Source organism: Meriones unguiculatus, chromosome 12 (assembly GCF_030254825.1).
Source record: "Meriones unguiculatus strain TT.TT164.6M chromosome 12, Bangor_MerUng_6.1, whole genome shotgun sequence".
Classification (NCBI taxonomy): domain Eukaryota; kingdom Metazoa; phylum Chordata; class Mammalia; order Rodentia; family Muridae; genus Meriones; species Meriones unguiculatus.
Genome location: NC_083360.1, coordinates 52,242,379 through 52,262,571, shown reverse-complemented (window position 1 = coordinate 52,262,571; position 20,193 = coordinate 52,242,379). Strand labels below are relative to the sequence as shown.

Sequence of the window (20,193 nt, the reverse complement as noted above, 5' to 3'; positions counted from 1 at the left end):
CCACATTCCAAATTCTTCACATCACTACACTTCTAATATGTCAATCAGTCTTTGTAGATTCAGCTTCTTTCCAGGAATTCTTGTTGATATTACAGTGTGATTCCAATGTAGGTACGACTGCACTGTGTGATCCTGCTATGGGGATGATTGTACATTTTGATTCTACAGAAGTGTGATTCTAGTGTGAGTATGATTGTACAGTGCATTCTAATATGGATGTGGCTGTAAAATAAGAGCTAATCTGAGTCTGATTGTACAGTGGATGCTACTGTAGATTTGACTGTATGATGTGATCCTAGTGTGTGACTGTTTAGTGCGGATATGACTGTACAATGAAAACAAATATACCACTATACAGTGGAATCCTAGTGTAAGTACAAGGAGATCTAAGTGTGCATGTGACTGTGCAGTGTGACCTAAGTGTGGAGTGTGAGAAATTAACTATTCATGACTTGTCATTCTTCCCTGACTTCCAATGTTTAAAAGAAACAAAGACCCAAGGGTTCCATAATATGCCTAAGGTCACATGTGAAGTCAGACCAAACTGTTAACATTCAGTCAGCATTGACAGGAGTAAAACAGATGAGTAATTACTTTTGCCCTGAAATTAAGTATCAATATTCCAGGTTATTGATTTTATTATTTAGTGGCTCCAAAGACTTCTTTGAGATAGAAAAAAGAGATAAAATCATGAAGTCAAGAAGCATAGATTTGTGCAAGATGATCTTGCAGTGTAGAGCATAGATTGCCCTACCTATGAAGAATGTAGCATTTAAATGTTTATATGTATACCACCAGATCCCATTCTATTAAAAAAATGCAGAAAAGCTTTTCTGTGTTTTTCCTTTCTACTAAAGGGCATCGATATTTGTAAGGTGTAGCATTTTTTTTTCTGTCTTAACAAATTTTTTTTAGGCCTGGGAAAGGGGGACAAACAGCTCCTGTCTCTTCCTTCCACAACTGTTTGCCATTGTCATTGATGTGACAGTTCACATGGTTGGGGGAGGACAGAAAGGCCTTGATCTTGGGCCGGTCACTGAAAAGTGCCACAAAGGCAGAGAGCAGGGGGAAGTTGTCCATATAGCCAGGGGCCAGGAGCTGGTGGATCAGCAACAGGTCCAGCAAGTTGTAATTGGCAATTACCCACTATGAAGGCTTTGCCTCCCTGGTACCAGGACATCAGGTTCTCAAAAGTGTTCATGTGCCCAGGCAGGGCCTTCACATAGTCATTCTTACCATCCTCGTAACTGGTGTAGATGAGGGTGTATATTTTAAGTGAAGGTACGCCCCCCCATCATTCACCATATCCACCAGGGCAGCCTCCTTCTGATCTTTCACATGAAGCCCAAAAGATAGGCCCAGGTGCCTCAAGATGGCATTAGATTGGTGCAGGGTGAGGTCTCCATCCTCAAACGTAGGGAGCTGCCCATACAGACTGGTGGACTTGAGCAAGGCTTGCATCCAGGTATCTTTGATAATCACCTCCTCCTTCCAGCTCTGGTTTTGGTCAGCCAGCAGCATGTGTGTTGCCTCACAGTGCCCCTGAGATGAAAAGTAGACAATGGTGTACGGCGGCATGACTGCTGCGAAGACAGAGGCGTGGACTTGGTGCTGGATGTGGGATCTTGGACATACACGCGAGCCAAGGTGTAGTATTTTTAAAATTATTTTTTCTTTTTAGGTGGGGTTGGGGGAGTCCTGGCCAATCCCCAGCCTCTGCCCTCCAGCCTCTCCAAGGCTTGGCCTTTCCCGGACTAAGCCTGTCATCTTGTAGCCCTTCCTAAGTCAGGACTGCACCTTGAGGTGGGTGTGCAGGTCACTAGTCACAATCAGGTCCTTGTTTTGTTGTTTTGTTTTGTGTTGTTTGTTTGTGTGTTTGTTTTTAATTTTAATTTTTTACAATTTATTTATTTTATATCCTGATTGTAGCCCCTCCTTCATCTCCTTCTGGTCCCACCCTCCTTTCTTCCTCCATCCCCTTCTCCTAGACCACTGAATAGGGGAGTTTTCCTCCCCTGCCATCTGACCCTAGCTTGATCATTTGCCCCTGGAAGGTCCTTGTTTTGTGGATCTCTTTGAGGAGAAACTTGCAAGAGTTCAAGGGCAGATGGAAGGAGATGGAGAGGACCCAGAAGGAGTAAAGCAGGAATAGAAAAGAGTAACACAGATGGGAGAGGGCCAGGCCCGGATAGTGGGTCACAAAAAACAAGATGGTTCTTCTTTCACCGCCCAGACCTCTGGCATTCTGGAACTGACAGGACCCTCATGACAGTGTCAGTGCCATTGCTGGAGCCCGCTGGCAGAGTCAAACAGTTCCTGAAAGGAGAGGGAGGATTGAAAGAAAAAAAAAATACACGCTATACACAGGATCTGTTCGAGAGGACTGCCAGGAGACACTGTTGCATTGGTTTATTCCACAGCCTATTTTTATAGTCAGAGCAAAACACCTTGATACCATGAAGGGATTCATGAAGAAGTAAGACTTGTTTACCTTGGCCACCTGTCTGTGTACTCCTCACACAAACAAAAGGAAGTGAACTTAACAAAACATTCTGTCTACTGTCTCAAACAAAAGGAAGTAAAATTGGCAAAACATAATATCTATCCTTGTCTTCACCCTCCAGGTGAAGGACAGGGTGAAAACATGTTTTTCTCTGAGAACTCATTAACAAAGCAGCTTGACAAACAAGTGGCTCTTCACATACCATTTTGGATATTGGAAAGTTTTATTATTTGTTGCAGTGAAACACTGCTGAGCAAGCCATAGTAAGCATAAGATGTAGCATTTTAATTGTATTTAATTCTATGTTAAATTGGACATTAATTGAACAGGAAGATTTGAGTAGGCACACCATAGTATCCTGAGACACTCCCACCCTGGGCCAATCTATTGGAGATCTCAGTTCCTTAAGGACTTTTGTGAAAACTCACTGGGAAGAGCATTTGTCTATGTTTTCTATCTTTTACAACCTTTGAAACATTTTGTTTGTTGTGGCAATGGATTTGGATGAGGTATTCCTCTCTGAAACATACATGTCCATACAGACAGCTGTTTTTTTGATGGACTTTGAAGTTCTCACTCTTCCTGTTTAAAAACATATCAATCTAATGATCTGCACTCTTTATACTGTGTATTCACCTATCTTAGTAGATCCACATGTTCCTGCACATATTTTTATCTGGGAAAATCTGATCCAAGGAAGTTGCCAGTGGGCTTTGAACATAGCTCAACTCATATTATCTTAGCATGTAAGGTGTGAGCATCTATGTAGTCTGGGTGTGTGGGTATAGCGGAAGTCTGTGTTTACACTAGACCATGTGCTTTCAGAAGGTGACTTGTAAACAAAACAAAACAATCAAAACCCAACCCAAACCAAACCAAATGAAAAAGCTGTGTTTCCTTTAAGTATCCTAGCAAAACACCCTTCTCTGGTCTTTGTGAGAGACAAAGAAAGTTAAATCGCCCCTTTTCTAAAGGATAATCCATTCTCTTTCTAGGCTGTCTTCAAAAACCTCCTTTACTATCACCTGGAGCCAACAGCACAGGGAACCTGAAATGAGCTGGTCTGAATTTCTGGTCATCTTTGGGAAGATGGCAAGGTTTAGTTTCATTTGTTTTTTGCCAAAGAAAGGCTGAATGAAGATGCTGCATGAGAGGAATGGATTTGAAGAGTGAAGGAAAAGTAAGATTAAGGAAGCATCAGGAATGTGGGAGGGTGGAACAAAGGTATCCTACAAAGATCTTACATCATGCACTTTTCAAGGGTTGGAATGGAGAAGTGATCTAGGGAGACACTAGGATGAATTGAATGATAACAGCTTGCACTGACTAGAAAGATGATGAGCAGTTTGTGGAAAATTAAAATAAACTGAGAAAACACTCCAGAAAAATAAACTGAGGCATATTGAAAAACTTCAGTGTGTTTCTTTCTATAAAAGCATAGTCTAATAAGCTTTTAATGAGACTGAGCTGTCCATGGGCTACATCTGAGCAGGGGTTCTAGGTCCTCTCCATGCATCAGTTTCTGCAGGGCTCCTGGGCCCAGACTGTCTGCCTTTGTTGATCTCCCTGTGGAGCTCCTGTCCCCTCCAGGTCTTTCTATCTCCCTCCTCTTCCATTAGATTCCCTGCACTCTGCCCAAAGATGGGCTATGAGCTTCAGCATCTGCTTCTATACCCTGCTGGGTAGAGTCTTTCAGAGACTCTCTGTGGAAGGCTCCTGTCTTGTTCCCTTTCTTCTCGCGCTTCTGATGTCTATCCTGTTTGCCCTTCTATCCTGTTTGCCTAGTGCTTGGTACATAAATATTTAGAATTGCAATATCCTCTTGGTAGATTTTTTTCTTTTATGAATATGTAGTGTTCTTGCTTATCTCTTCTGATTACTTTTTATTTGAAATCTGTTTTGTCACATATTAAATCGACTACACCTGCTTGCTTCTTGGGTCCATTTGATTGGAATAATTTTTACTCTGAGGTAATGTCTATACTTGTCAATAATGTGTGTTTGTTGGGTACAGTAGAAAGATAGATCTTGTTTTCTAGTCAAATGTCTTAGTCTATGTCTTCTTATTGGCAAGTTAGGATCATTAATGTTGATAATTATCAATGGATAGTGTTTATAGATTTCTGTTATTTTGTTGTTGTGGTTTTGGTTTTCACTCTTTCTTTGATTTACTTGTCTATGTGTATTTATTTCTTGTGTTTTTCTTGATTGTGGCTAACTTTTTAAGACTAAGTTTTTTTTTTCTAGTGCATTCTATAGAAGATGCTGCTTAAATTTGGTTTTGTCATTGAATGATTTTCTTTCTTCACCTATTGTGATTGATAGTTTTGCTGACTCTTGTAGTTGGGCTGGCATATCTGGTTTCTTAGAGTTTAAAGAAATTTGTCCAGGCCTTTCTGGCTTTTAGAGTCTCTGTTAAGTAGTTTAGTATTATTTTAATCTTTCAAGTCTAGTATGTTGCATGATCTTTTCCTTTTCAGCTTTTAATATTCTTTCTTTGCTCTGTACATTTAGTGTTTTGATTATTTTGTGTGATGGGAAATTATTTTTCTGGTCCTATTTCTCATCTTTATGCTTGTACTTTGAAAGTCATTTCCTTATTTAGTTAGGAAAAAATTTTTATTATAATTTTGTTGAAAACATTTTCTGTGTCACTGGCCTGGGTCTCTTCTCCTTCCTGTAGTCATATTGTTTGTAAATTTTGTCATTTCATAATGTCTCAGCTATCTTGGATATTGTGTGCCTGCATTATTTTTTAGATTTAACAGTTTCTTTGACTGAAATAGCCATTTCTTCTACCTTATCTTCCAGACTGAAAATTTCCCTTCTATATCTTGCACTCTTTGAGGAGAGCTACCTCTGAGGTTTCCTGTTTGAGTTCCTAACACTTTTATTTCTAGTTTTATCATAATTTAGGTTTTTATTTATTAATTAAATTACTCCTTTTTTATCTCGAACTGTTTTCATTATTTCATTCTACTGCTTATTTGTGTCATAGGCTTTATTAAGGGATTTGTTCATATCTGTATGATCCTTGAGCATATATATATGCAAATTTAAATTATTCGTCTTGTGCTTCAGTTATGTTGCATTTCTCAGGGCCTACTCTTGTAGGATTATTGGGTTCTGGCAGAAACATATTGTCTTCACTGTTAATATTTGTGTTTTTGTGTCTGGTGTCTAGGCATCTAGAGTTGGGATGATAGACGTAAGTCTAGGTGTTAATGTGTTCTTTTTTTTTTCTTTCTTTTTGGAGGCAGTGTCACATTCCTTGGCTTCTATTGCCGTCTCTGGATCGTGAGAAAGTGCTGTGATAGAGGGTAGGTAAAGAGTGCTTCTGCATGCCAGTGGTTAGCAAAGAGAAATAAGAGTTGGCCTGGGAGAAAAGGCTGATAGCAGTGTCAGAAAAGAGCTGAAGTGATCATATCTACACCAAGAGGTAGGTTCCTCACAGAGCTGAAGGTGTTGTGGGAAAAGGGAATCCTGCATGCAGGTTGCAGTAATGCAAAGAATAATATATGAAGAACGGGATGAGTGGTCTAGGTGGGTCATGAGACTATGCAAGATTTGGAATCTCCAGTGGAGGAGTTGAGGTAGGAGATGAGGCTATATAGAAGTTGTTACTTGGCTGAGGGTGAGAATGGAGAGATCCTAAAGTAACATAGGAAGGATAGTATGAACCACCTACTGAGTTTCTGTGAAGTGCAGCCACTGTTGGTCCCAAGTAGAAATGTATTGGGAGCTGACACAAAAGAATGAAGATGCACTGGAAGGGATGCCTGAGAGAGTGCAGCAGAAGGAGAAAATCTGGGTTTGCCACATCATGGTTCAGTAGAGTCCCTGGGGAATGAAGCTTAATCTCCTTTCTTAATCTAAAAGCTCTATTACTTTTAGGGATCTCACAAGCCCTTTTGGATTTTAGAAGGATTTTCATTCAAAGAACTTAATGGGAAAAATAATGAGTCTGTGCTTTCTCTTTCTCTCTTACCAAACTTACAGTTCTTTGTTCTACTAAACTCTATTTGTTGTCACCCTCTGCTTTTACTCCATTTGTTGGTACAGACTTTTTTTTAAGAGGATCTTTTCTCATCCCAATTTTTTAGTATTTCATGAAAACATCTATTTTTATGAGTTTGAATATGTAGATTTTATTTTTTGTTTGTTTTATTTATTCATCTATTTATTTACTTATTTATTTACATTGTTAGCATTTACCATCTTGCTGGAATCATTTTTCCCTTAGTGTACAGCAATTTTAATTCAGTAATTTGTGTGTTAAGATCTAAGACATCTTCTTAGAATCTGACAAGCTACCTGGTTTAAAAATCTTAAATAGTTCTTCATATAACTATTTAAAATAAAAATGTGGTCAGTACAGTTCAAAAAAGCCCAAAAATATTGGAATGAAGTCCTTTTGGGAATTATTGTTATACTGTGTCACTGCTGTAACATTGCAAATATATTTCAATAGCTGGTTTCTACTTTTGCAATAGAAACAGTGTAATTTCTGACCCACAAATATGACTGAATTTTTAGACTCTTTTGCTTCCCGGAGAGTTTTAGAAATAAATCATAATAAATAAGCTTTTAAAGTAGCATTATTGCCTATATTCTTATTCTAGAAGCATAAAACATGCTGTTTTCTTAAGTGCTCACTAAAACAATGGTACCTCTGTTGGGTACTTTTACGTTGACTTGAAACAAGCTAGAGTCATTTGAGAAGCAGGAATTTTAATGGAGAACATACCTCCCTAAGATTGGACTGCTGGTAAGCTTATGGAGGTATTGTTTTGTTTAATGATTGATGTGGAAGAACCCAACTCACTGTGGGCAGTGCCATTCCTTGGCAGATGGCTCTGGTTTTTATAAGAAAGCATGCTGAGAAGCAAGTCCTTAAGCAGTGTCAGTGATCTTCCATGACCTCTGCTTCACTTCATGCTCTTACTTCATTCAGTAATAGACTGTGTTACAAGCTGAAATAAACCTTTTCCCTGACAAGGTCCTTTCGTTCATGATGTTTTATCACATCAAAAGAAATCTAGCTAAGACAGTACCTCAGTGCTTGAGACTTGAAGTACTGTAATCTGCTTTATGCTAAGAAGGATACTCAAAGAGTTTTGAGTTCTCAAATATAGACAAGTGTTTTATTACTCCCCATTTCAGTAGAGTTTCTCAAATGCCAAGGGTGCCCATCATTGCCAAAACAGGGGCATATAAACTTGTTGGCAAGAGGGAGGGTTTTACCTTTGAATGATGCTATCACAATGGGTTTCCTTTATAGCATGTGAACCTGAAACAGCCTTCCTGTTCTTAACTAATACATTATTTTCTCTATCACAACCTGGGACTGAGGTGAGGGGGAATTTTCCTATCTCACAGAGAAACCTGGGAGAGTCATTACCAATCATAGTGTATTATAAGTGAAAGACTGAAGACAGTGATTAAAGCCCTGGTGGCTTCCTTTGCAAATGAACTATGAGAGAAAAAGCAGTTTCAGTGGAAATGTGGCTAGTCCTCATATTGGAAATTGTGACTTGATGAAATTGAAGGCAGTTCCAGGGAATATAAACCAATGTTGAATCTTCTTTTATTAAAGCTGGGCTAAAATAAAGAATAGGAATCTGTCAAGTGCAGTAATTACGTTGGTACTTTAAAGATGCATGCTCCCTTAGGAAAGACTGTCTTCCTGTCTATTTTCCATTTCCTCTGAGTTCTGCTTTCTCCTGCTAGAGAAGACTAAACACAAGTAAAAAACAAAACAAAACAAAACAAAACAAAAAATCCTATTTTTTATGGACTAAATATTTCTAAGATTAACTCTTATTCTTTTATTTGCTCTGAATTGCTATCTTGTAAAACTTTCTAGATTATCGTGTCCTAAAGAAAACATAGAAGTCATACATTCAATGATCATAAAAATAGGAAAATAAAAAATTTCATAAAAAATATTAGTTATATATGAAAGTTGTATAAACCAGAAAGCTTGAGGCAGAAGGCAATATCAGAAAATTCATACTAGGAATAATGAAGTAGTAAGGAAGAAACCTGTCAGGCCACCACTACTCAAACTAGTCTGAAGCCACATCTCCCATGAGCTTTTAATAAACGCGGGATCTCAGAACTCAGAGATACCAGACTTGACTCTGCAATTTAATGAGATCTTCAGATAATCTACTAGAATTTAAGAATCCATGATGTATTAACATCAGTAAACCCATAAAATCTATTTGTTGCCCCTGAGACCCCAGTAAACCTTAGCAGAGACAATAACAGTAGAATGAATTGCTTATTCAGGTTGTGGGGGGGTGGTTAGGGGAAGATTAGGAACAAAGAGCTAACAGCAACTTACATGAAAGTTTTTAGAGTTAAGCTAACAAAAATCTTCTTTGAAATCCATTTGTGCAAGTAGTATGAAAGACTTAGCAGTGTTTGCCTCCAAACTACTAGCTATAAAAAAAAGACTTTCCAAATAAGTATAACATGAATGAACAACAAATATTGAGCTAATTACAAAGAGTGGGCAATTAACCATGCAAGAAAACAATTGTTTCACTCCAATTGTAGGTAGTCTTTTTTAAAATTTTTGTTATTTACAGCTTATTCACTTTGAATCCCATCTGTAGCCCCCTCCCTCATCCCTTCCCAATCCCACCTTTCCTCCTTCTTCTATGCTGGGTGAGTTTGGCAATTTTTATTGTAACCCCTATAATCCCAGATTTTAAGCTGCAGAATGAGAATTTCCAAGTACTTAAATCCAGAGAGTAGCTTGAGAACTATATACACTAGTATGTGCTATTTCTTCAGAAAAGTCTCTGAACACAGGGCTTGATGCTTCCTTTGTATGACTAATTATCATTAAATCAAAAGTTCAAAGAACATATTCAATTATTTCAAGGAGGGGAATCTGAGGATGTAGTCAGAACTTGCATTCACATGGACATAGAGGGCAGAGGTTTCATTGCAGGAGGGAGTATCCTGGGCTGTGTCTAGTGTGGAGAACAGAGGCTGCTTTGGTAGGTTCATTATCTTTACCTTAATTGTTAACAGTGTATAAAACTTTAAGTAGTCATAAGTGAACTTAATTATTTTTCTACACAGCCAAGAATTGAACTTTCTGGAAATAGAAAAGCCATTACTTATCTTTGCTTCCAGAAATCACATCCATTTTCTTGGATCCTTTTTAGTCCTTCTTACTTAGAAAGTCAAATGCACATTAGGAGTTTCTGTATGGATATTTACAGTCATAGTAGTATGACCAAATTTACATTCTTTAAATTGATGAAAGAATTGAGAATATGTTTGTAGACCCATATTTTTCATTTCATACAACCAAAATACTAAAATAAAATTCAGGTATGAAAAAACTGGAAAGTATCTATTTTCCAGTAGATCTTCATAAAAATGAAAGATTCTTTAAAACAGCTTTTATATGTTTTTTTTTCTATTAGAGGAGATTTTATGTGTTATTTTGTAGGGTTTTTCTTTATACCCTCTCCTATTATTTATTGTTCTTTATACTTCTTATCTTTATCCTTCCTTCATGTCATTTCTGCATGAATTGTCAGTAAATAGACAAACTGATTCACTCAGTAATCTCCAAAAGCAATGTATTCTGTGGCTCTCCTGGAGAATGCAGTCCAAACACATGAAAGAAATAAGCTTGATTCATGCTGTGGGCTGCCATCTAAGATTCTTCCTTCTTACATATCTGCTCTTAAATTGTTTTGTTTTAAAACAAAGCATCTCCCATTTCATGTTCTCTTAAGTTAAATAAACAGTAAAACAAGCCTCTTGTGATTAGGACCCTGAAGAAAATAGTTTTAAGAGGATTTCTGATGCATTAATTTAGTTTCACTGAACTTAACTGGAGGACTGTATGCCACTCATACAACTGTCTAATACATTATTTCTTATACTATCTACTTTATAAAAATTGTAATGTTTTAGTTTGGGATTTACTGAAATGAACCATGGGTATCACAGATAAGCATAAAATAATGATAACAAAATGATACGAAATATAAAACCAGCAGTACTGCTGAGACTTTGAAGTAGGAACATGGAAATTTGTTGGGTGTTCAAGAAATATTTAATGTGTGAATAATTTTCAAAAATAACTCTTACATTTCTTTATACTATGATCTGGGGAGGCAATATATTTTCTTACACTTCATGACATTTAGTTCTTTCACAAGCTTAAAAAGTAGCACATTCTTTTTTGAGAGATTATATTTTAAAAATTTTTATATTAATTACAGTTTATTCACTTTGTATCTCAGCTGTAGCCTCCTCCCTCACTCCCTCCTAATTCCAGCCTCCTTCCCTCATCTCCCTGCCCCTCTCTAAGTCCACTGTTAAGGGAGGTCCTCCTCCCCTTCCATCTGACCCTATTTTATCAGGTCTCATCAGGACTGGCTTCAATGTCCTCCTCTGTGGTTGCTCCTCCCTCGGGTGGAGGGGGGAGGAAAGCAAAGAGCCAGCCACTGAGTTCATGTCATAGACAGTCCCTGTTCTCCTTACTAGGAAAACCACCTTGGATGATAAGCTGCCTTGGGCTACATCTGAGCATGGTCCTTGGTTGGAGAATCAGTCTCAGAAAAGATCTCTATGCCCAGATATATTTGGTCCTTGTCGCACTCCTGTCCTCTCCATGCTTACTAACTCCCCCTTCTTCCATATGATTCCCTGTACTCTGCCCAAAGTTTGGTTATGAGTCACAGTATCTGCTTTGATACACTGCTAGGTAGAGTCTTTGAGAGGCCCTCTATGGTAGGCTGTTCTCCTGTTTCTTGTTTTCTCCTACTTCCAATGTCCATCCAATTTGTCTTTCTAAGTGAGGGTTGATCATCTTACCCCAGGACCTCCTTCTTGTTTAGCTTCTTTAGGTGTACAGATTTTATTATATTTATCCTATCTTATAGGTCTAGTATCCACTTAAAAGTGTATGTGTTTCTGCTTCTAGGATACCTCACTCAGGATGCTCTTTTCTAGATCTCACCATTTGCCTGCAAATTTAATGATTTCCTTGTTTTTAATTGCTGAATAGTATTCCATTGTGTAAATGTATCACAGTTTCTGTATTCATTCCTCCATTGAGGGACATCTGGATTATTTCAATAGAATATATAAAGAACTAAAGAATTTAAAAAGCAACAAATCAAGCAATCCAATTAAAAAATGGGGTATAGAGCTAAACAGAGAATTATCTGTAGAGGAATATAGAATGGCAGAGAAACACTTAAAGAAATGCTCAACATCCTTAGCCATCAGGGAAATGCAAATCAAAACGACCCTGACATTTCACCTTACACTCATCAGAATGGCTAAGATGAATAACTCATGCTGACAATACATGCTGGAGAGGTTGTGGAGAAAGGGGAACCCTCCTTCATTGCTGGTGGGAATGTAAACTTGTACAACCATTTAAATCAATTTGGCACTTTCTCAGACAATTAGGAATAGTGCTTCCTCAAGATGCAGCTATACCGCTCCTAAGCATATATCTAAAATATGCTCAAGTGCGGAACAAGGACATTTGTTCAACCATGTTCGTAGAAGCTTTATTTATAAAGTAGCACATTCTAATTACATACTTATGGGAATGGCTAAAACAGCCACAGTGAAAATAAGCACTGAAAACCTTATTACACACCTTCAAAAATAACTAACACAAAAACAGTATAAAGAAGTTCTAAGAATATGAATTGCTGATGGGGATTTGTAGGTACTCGTGTGGGCATCGTCTGCTGGTAGAAACGCAAAATCACAGGGCAACTCTGGAAAGCAATGAAGTGGTTCTGTTTGAAGCTGAACATGTACGTATGCCCATCAAGTACATGCTTAAGTATTTTCCCTTGAGAAATGAGAATTTGTGATTTCAAGAAACCTGTACATAAATGTTTATAGCAGCTCTCTTTACAGGGAATGGAAATTGTAAAACAGCTCAAATGACCTTCAGTGGGTGGATGGAGAAACACACTGGTACTGCTATCTCAAGAAATATCACACAGCACTCAAGAGTGGGTAAAGTGCTGATGGAACAAATCTCAGAGGCATATCGGTGAGTGGAATAAGTCAATCTACAAAAATAACATGACCTAGAGTTCTCAAAATGTTTTTTAAAATTAGTGTTTTACAAGGCCTTGGTGCTAGGGCCTGGCACCCTAGCACCAAGGCCTGTGATTTGCATGTGATTTCTGAAACAGAGAACAATATGTAGTTTCTTATAGGGCTAATATCCACTTATAAGTAAGTGAGTATACACCAGGTGTGTCTTTCTGCTTCGGGCTTATATCACTTAGGATGTCTTTTGTAGTTTCACCCATTTGTCTGCAAATTTCATGATTTCCTTGTTTTTAATTGTTGAGTAGTATTCCATTGTGTAAATATACCACACTTTATGTATCCATTCCTCTGTTGAAGAAAATCTAGGTTGCTTACAGATTCTGGCTATAATGAATAAAGCTGCTATGAACATAGTTGAATAAATGTTCTTGTTGTACGGTTGAGCATCTTTTGGAAATATGCCCAGGAGTGGTATAGCTGGATTTTTTTTTTAAAATTAACATCTCTTAAAAATTTTATTTATATCTTTATTTATTACAATTTATTCACTTTGCATCCCTGCTGTAGCCCCATCCCTTATCTCCTCCCAGTCCCACCTACTTTTCTCTTCTACCCCTATGCCCTTTCGCTAGTTCCCTGATAGGAAAGGACCTCCTCACCTTCTGTCTGACCCTAGCTTATCAGGCCTCATCAAGGCTGGTGACATCATCTTCCTCTGTGGCCAGGCAAGGCTGTACCTGCCCCCCCCCCCCCCTGGGAGGTGATCAGAGGGCCTGCCACTGAGTTCATGTTAGAGACAGTCCCTGTATCCCTTACTAGGGAACCCGCTTTGAAACTGAGAAGCCTATGGTCTTCCTTTGAACAGGGGGTCTAGGTCCTCTCCACGCATGGTTCTTAGTTCAAGTATCAGTCTCTGCAGGCCTCCATGTGCCCAGGTATTTTGTCTCTGTTGGTCTCCTTGTGGAGTTCCTGTCCCCTCCAGGTCTTTCTATCTATCTCCCTCTTTTCCCATAATGGTTCTGGCACTCTGGCCAAAGTTTGGCTATGAGTCTCAGTATCTTCCTTGATACACTCGTGGGTAGAGTCTTTCAGAGGTCCTCTGTTGAAGTCTCCTGTCCTATTCCTTGTCTGCTCCTACTTCCAATGTCTATCCTGTTTGCCCTTCTGAATGAGAACTAAGCATCTTCTCTAGGGTGCTCTTTATTATTTAGCTTCTTTAGGGCTATAGATTTTAGTATGTTTATCCTACATGATATGGCTCATATCTATTTATAAGTGACTGTATTTCATTTATGTCTTTTTTTCTGTCGATTTAGTGTTTTGATTATTATGTGGCAGGAGAAATTTCTTTTCTGGTCTAGTCTTTTTGGTGATATGTAAGCTTCTTGTATGTTTAAGGACATCTCTTTAAGTTGTGAAAATTTTCTTCTATGATTTTCTTCAAAATATTTTTGAACCTTGGAGCCTGGAAGTTTTTTTTCATCTGTATCTGTTATTAGGTTTTGTCTTTTCATGGTGTTGATTTCTTCGATGTTTTGTGTCACAAACTTTTCTGTTTTTTTTTTTTTTTTTTGAGAGATGTATAGATTTCTTCAATTGTGTCTTCAGTGCCTGAGATACTCTCCTCCATCTCTTGTATTCTCTGCATGATGCTTACCTCTGTGGTTCCTGATCTCTTTGCTAAGTTTTCCATCTCCAGAATCTTTTCAGTTTGTGTTTTCTTTACTGATTCTAATTCTGTTTTCTTGTCTTGTACCATTTCCTTCATCTGTTTGATTGTGGATTCTTGTCTGTCCATCGTGTGTTTGCTTGCATTTGCCTTTCATTTTTTGAAAGGGTTGTTTCTTCTTTATATGCCTCTAATAACTGGATAAGCATAAATTTATGATCCATTTCCTGTATTTCAGATGCATTGGAATACCCATTGATTTGGGGGGTTGCTGGTGAAGCCATGGTGTCTTTGTTTTTGTTGGTTGTGTTCTTGTTCTGGCCTTTAGCCATCTGGTTGCCTGTAGCCTGGGCTGTTTGTTTCTGGAACCTGTACTGCAGACTGGGTCTGCCTCTCTCTGGAATCTGGAGTAGTCTTCAGGAAGATGAGAGAGGTCCAGTGCTTGGAGAATAGGTGCGGTGATTGAGATGTAGCTAAGGAAGGAAGGTCACAGGTACATGTGCACAGGCTCCGGAGTATGGGAGCATGCCTTCAAGGCCAAGGGGCAAGCACAAAATGTTGCTTGGAAAGGTGGGGTGTAAGTGCAGGTGGGGATGCTGGTGTGGTTCTCAGGCAGAGTACGCATGCACAGGTGCCCTGAATGGCTCAGTGTGGGTGACAATCACAGAGTGGCTCAGTTGGGAGCTGAGTTGTGACCCACAGGCCTACCAGACACTGTGCTCCTGCCATCAGATATGCCTTGGCTGGTCTGTCTTGGATCCAAAAACCTTTTGCTTCTGTTTTCCTGGTCTCCATGATGTGACCCTCAGAAGAGTGGTTTGGATGTTGTGAATGCTGTCCCAGGAATCCTGATGCTACCCATGGGGGAGCTGGTGGGATCTGATGTTTGGCTGCTAGAGCAGAAGGTCCCCAGGTCTGGAACTCCACTATTACTTTCTGGAGTATGTGAGCAGTTCAAGGGGCCCACAGTTAAAGACTGTCTGATCTTCGCTACAAAGGGAGCCCTAGTTCCAATTGACCACACATGTCCCAGGAATCCTGGTGCTGCCCACAGGGGAGAGGAAAGGATTCAAAGTCTAGCCACTAGAGCAGAGATTCCCCAGACCTGGGGGTAAGCACTCACTGAGGAATGTGAAAGCTCAGGGAGTCCACAGTTCACCACTCCCAGACCCCAGAGACTGACACACACGGGGGCTGGATACGATGGGTCCCAACTCACGGGGTGTCCCCTCTAGCATGGGAAGCCTCAAATTTGATGCTGAGCATACAGCCACTTATCCACTCAACAGTTTCGGAGTGTTGGATCTTCTGCCCTTCAGATGTGGTACACACTGGTCTCTGCCATCTTGGAACATCCTTCCATAGATTCCTGATTCGAATACGTCACTGAAACAGTTCTAAGAGAGTCTTTGAAAGACTTTTAAGCTGTGATTCTCAAATTTCTTAATGTTGCATCCCTTTAATACAGTTCTTCATGTTGTGCAATTATTTTTTTATTGCTACTTCAAAGCTGAAATTTTGTTACTGTTATGCAAATATCATGCAAATATCTAATATGCAACCCCTGTGAAAGGGTCATTTGATTCCAAAGGGGTCACTTTTCTCAGGTTGAGAACCACTGCTCTTAAGCATTCTCTGAAACTTCATAAACCAGGCCTCCAATATCAGCATTTCCCTTTGCATTCTTATCTTCCAAATCCTCACAGAACATCTTATTGAGCTCTGAATATTTATCACCATTTTTATCTTAAGCTTCCAAATGTATTCCTAATGGTCCAACAAAACAACATCTCACTTCTGTTTTTTTTTTTAATTTTTTTAATTTATTTAGCTTTATTTTATGTGCATTAGTGTGAAGGTATCAGATCCCTTGGAATGGACATTATAGACAGTTGTGAGCTGCCATGTGGGTGCTGGGAATTGAACCCTGGTCCTTTGGAAGAGCAGACAGTACTCTTAACCACTGAGCCATCTCTCCAGCTCCAACATCTCACTTCTGCATGGCAATTTCCTTCACAGTTTTCTGTGACAAGGCACTCTGCCCACAACAACTTGGGAAAGAGGTTTTTTTGTTTTGTTTTGTTTTGGTTACACTTTAAAGTCTTGAGGGTAATAAAAGCAAAAAAAAATCAATAAGGAGCAGAAGCAGGAACCAGTTTATTACTGGCTTGTTCCCTATGGCCTGTGCTTAGGCAGTTTTCCTATACAACTCAAGATCATCTGCTCAGAGGCATCATGGCTCACACTGATCTGGGCTCTCCAACACCAATCATCATCATCAGTAACAACAGCAGCAGCAGCAGCAACAACAAAATGCCACATAAGCACTAGAGTGATGGTTCCTCAGTTAAAAGTTTGTATTGCTGTATCTGAGGACTCAAGTTCAACTCCCAGCACTCACACATCAGTGGCTCTCAAGTGCTGTAAGTACAGCTCTAGAAGATTTGATGTTTTTGGCTTCCAAAGGCACCTACACTCTGTGTAAATACCACCACCACCACACACACATGCTTAAACATAATGCAAATGGATCAATTTTTTAAAGAAAAATGTCCCACCAACACCTGATCAAGGAAATTCTTCAACTGGGGTTCCCTCCCTACTGTGGAAACTTGATAGCAGAAACTAGCCAGGGCAGTCCTCATCTTGCATTTTCTGGAGCCTACTTGTGCTTTTTTTTATTAACTATACTTTATTCATTTTGTATCCCCCCATAAGCCCCTCCCTCCTCCCCTTCCAATCCTACCCTCCCTCCCTTTTCTGCATGCATGCCACTCCCCAAGTCCACTGATAGGGGAGGTTCTCCTCTCCTTTCTGATCTTAGTCTATCAGTTCACATCAAAAGTGGCTGCATTGTCCTCTACTGTGGCCTGGTAAGGCTGCTCCCCCCACAGGGGGAGGTGACCAAAGAGCAAGCCAATCAGATTATGTCAGAGGCAGTCCCTCTTCACATTACTATGTAACCCACTTGGACACTGAACTGCCATGGGCTACATCTGTGCAGAGGTTCTAGGTTATCTCCATGAATAGTCCTTGGTTGGAGTATGAGTCTCTGGGAAGTTCCCTGTGTTCAGACTTCCTTGTTCTGTTGCTCTCCTTGTGGAGACCCTGTCCTCTCCAGCTCTTACTATTTCCCAGTTCTTACATAAAATTCCATTCACTCTGCCCAACAGTTGCCCATCAGGCTCAGCATCTGCTTTGATATTCTGTAGGGCAGAGGCTTTCAGAGGCCCTTTGTGGTAGGTTCCTAGTTTGTTTCCTGTTTTCTTCTTCTGGCTTTCAGAAACCCTCTGTAGAAGGTTCCTAAGTTGTTTCCTGTTTTCTTCTTCTTCTGATGTCCATCCTCTTACTAGTTGTGCTTTTAAGAGAGGACCATTCTATATCCAGGCATATTTGATTTGTGACTATTTTCTGACTTTTCTGGGGATAGAGAACTTGTGACAAGCTAAGAAAATGATGACATTCCTATCTACCATCATAGTAAACTAGTGAGTTTAGTGGGGTTACAGAAGTATATAGGTGAAGGATGACTTAGAGGATCCTGGGTGACTCATGGATGATGATTCATGAAAGCTTCATCCCTGCCCCTCCTTATAGAATTTATGGACAGCTTGGTAGTGGAAATGTCTGTTATATTCAACAATTATTATTGGTTTTATAATTTGGGGAAGATCTTGTGAGGTTTTTTTTTTTCACTTTCTGAGTCTTAAGAATTTTTCTCCAGAAAGGATTGCTTTAATTCAAATGAAAAAGCACACATCACAGCCCCATATTTAGTCATTTTTATGAGTTTATCTGTGCTTGTTTCACTATGTATGAAATGAGTCAAATAGTAGTGAAAGCATTTTGATAGGTGTGTGTAAGCAATTTTACAAATGTATTTTTGATTGTATAGACACATACATAAAAAGAACGGCATGTTTTTAGTTTTCATATATTTTTCATTTACTGTTGCATTATTCATATCTTTCCATGCCATGCTGTAGAGAACTCATCAAATATTGACTGTGTATTCCAGAAGTTACCCATTTCAACACAAAAATACAATTCTCGAATGAAAAAATGACAAAAGATAGCTTTTTATTCTGGATCCTAATTTGAGTGGCTATGGCCCTGGAGCTACCATAAATTTCACATTCTAGTCAGGTATCGATTTTGTGAAATTTTTATAGTAATAAAACAAAGAAAAGTTGGACAGTGGTGGCGTATATCTTTTATCTCAGCACTCAGGAGACAGAGGCACATGGATTTTTGAGTTTGAGGCCAGCCTGATCTAAAGAGGGAGTTCCAGAACAGCTAGGGCTACACAGAAAAAAACCTGTCTTGAAAAACAAAACAAACAAACAACAACAACAAAAAAAAAAACCAAACCAAACAAACAAAGAAAAAAACAAAGTCATAATCAAGGCATTTTCTCAAATACATTGGTGCGTATATTAGGAAGCAAGATGTGTAGAACGTTTTTATGGTGGTACTGTAGCATTCTTAGCACTTGGGTTGGTGAGAGATTAATTAATCCATTTTAATGTTATTCACTGGATTTTAGGTCCAACAGAAATGTAGACAGGAATGACCATTTAGGAGAAATGTTTTGATGAGATATTCCATAGTCTTTGCTGGTGCTATTTGAGCACAAGTACATGTGCCTTGTTTGGAAAAGTGGGTCAGTGGAGGAAAATTTTGAGACTTTAAAAACTTAAATCTTTTTACATTCCCTTTCTTTTGCTTCTTGCTTGCAGCTCAATTTTATTCATGAACTCCAAGCTCCAAGCCATCATGACTCTGCTTTGCCATCATGAACTGTTTTCATGAGAAAACAAACCATTACTCAAATAAGCTTTCTTCTATAACTTGTCTTGGTCATAATAGTTTATCACAGCAGTTGAAAAGTAAGTGGATCAGGGATACAAGGCACATACCTAAAGATAGTAAAGGCAATATAAAACAAGCCTATAGCTAACATCAAACTCAATGGAGAGAAACTTAAATCAATCCCACTGAAATCAGGGACAAGGCAAGGCTGTCCATTGTCCCCATATCTCTTCAACATAGTACTTGAAGTCCTAGCCAGAGCAATAAGACAACTAAAGGAGATCAAGGGGATACAAATCGGAAAGGAAGAGGTCAAAGTGTCACTATTTGCAGATGATATGATAGTATACATGAGCGACCCCAAAAATTCAACCAGAGAACTCCTTCAGCTGATAAACACCTTCAGGAAAGTGGCAGGATACAAAATCAACTCAAAAAAATCAGAAGCCCTCCTATATACCAAAGACAAAAGGCTGAGAAAGAAATTAGGGAAACAACACCCTTCACAATAGCCACTAATAACATAAAGTACCTTGCTGTGACTCTAACCAAGCAAGTGAAAGACCTGTTTGAGAAAAACTTCAAGTTTCTGAAAAAAGAAATTGAAGAAGATATCAGAAGATGGAAAGATCTCCCATGCTCATGGATTGGTAGGATTAACATTGTGAAAATGGCCATCCTGCCAAAAGCAATCTACAGATTCAACGCAATTCCCATCAAAATACCAACTCAATTCTTTACAGACCTTGAAAAAAAGATTCTCAGCTTCATATGGAGAAACAAAAAACCCAGAATCCCCAAAACGATCCTGTACAACAACAGATCATCTGGAGGTATCTCCATCCCTGATCTCAAGCTGTACTACAGGGCAACAGTAATAAAAACTGCATGGTATTGGCATAGAAACAGAAAGGAGTATCAATGGAACCACATAGAAGACCCAGAAATAAATCCATACACCTATGAATACTCGATATTTGACAAAGAAGCCAAATCCATTCAATGGAAAAAAGACAGCATCTTCAACAAATGGTGCTGGACCAACTGGATGTCTACATGCAGAAAAATGAAAATAGATCCATATTTATCACCCTGCACAAAACTAAAGTCAAAGTGGATCAAGGACCTCAACATAAAACCAGAT

At 39.0% G+C, this 20,193-nt stretch overlaps 1 pseudogene; it reads right to left on the bottom strand.

Annotated features, from left to right (window-relative positions):
- Nucleotides 1-897: 897 nt before the first annotated feature.
- Nucleotides 898-1,578, bottom strand: LOC110563438 (glutathione S-transferase P-like; annotated as a pseudogene).
- Between the last annotated feature and the right edge of the window lie 18,615 nt (nt 1,579-20,193).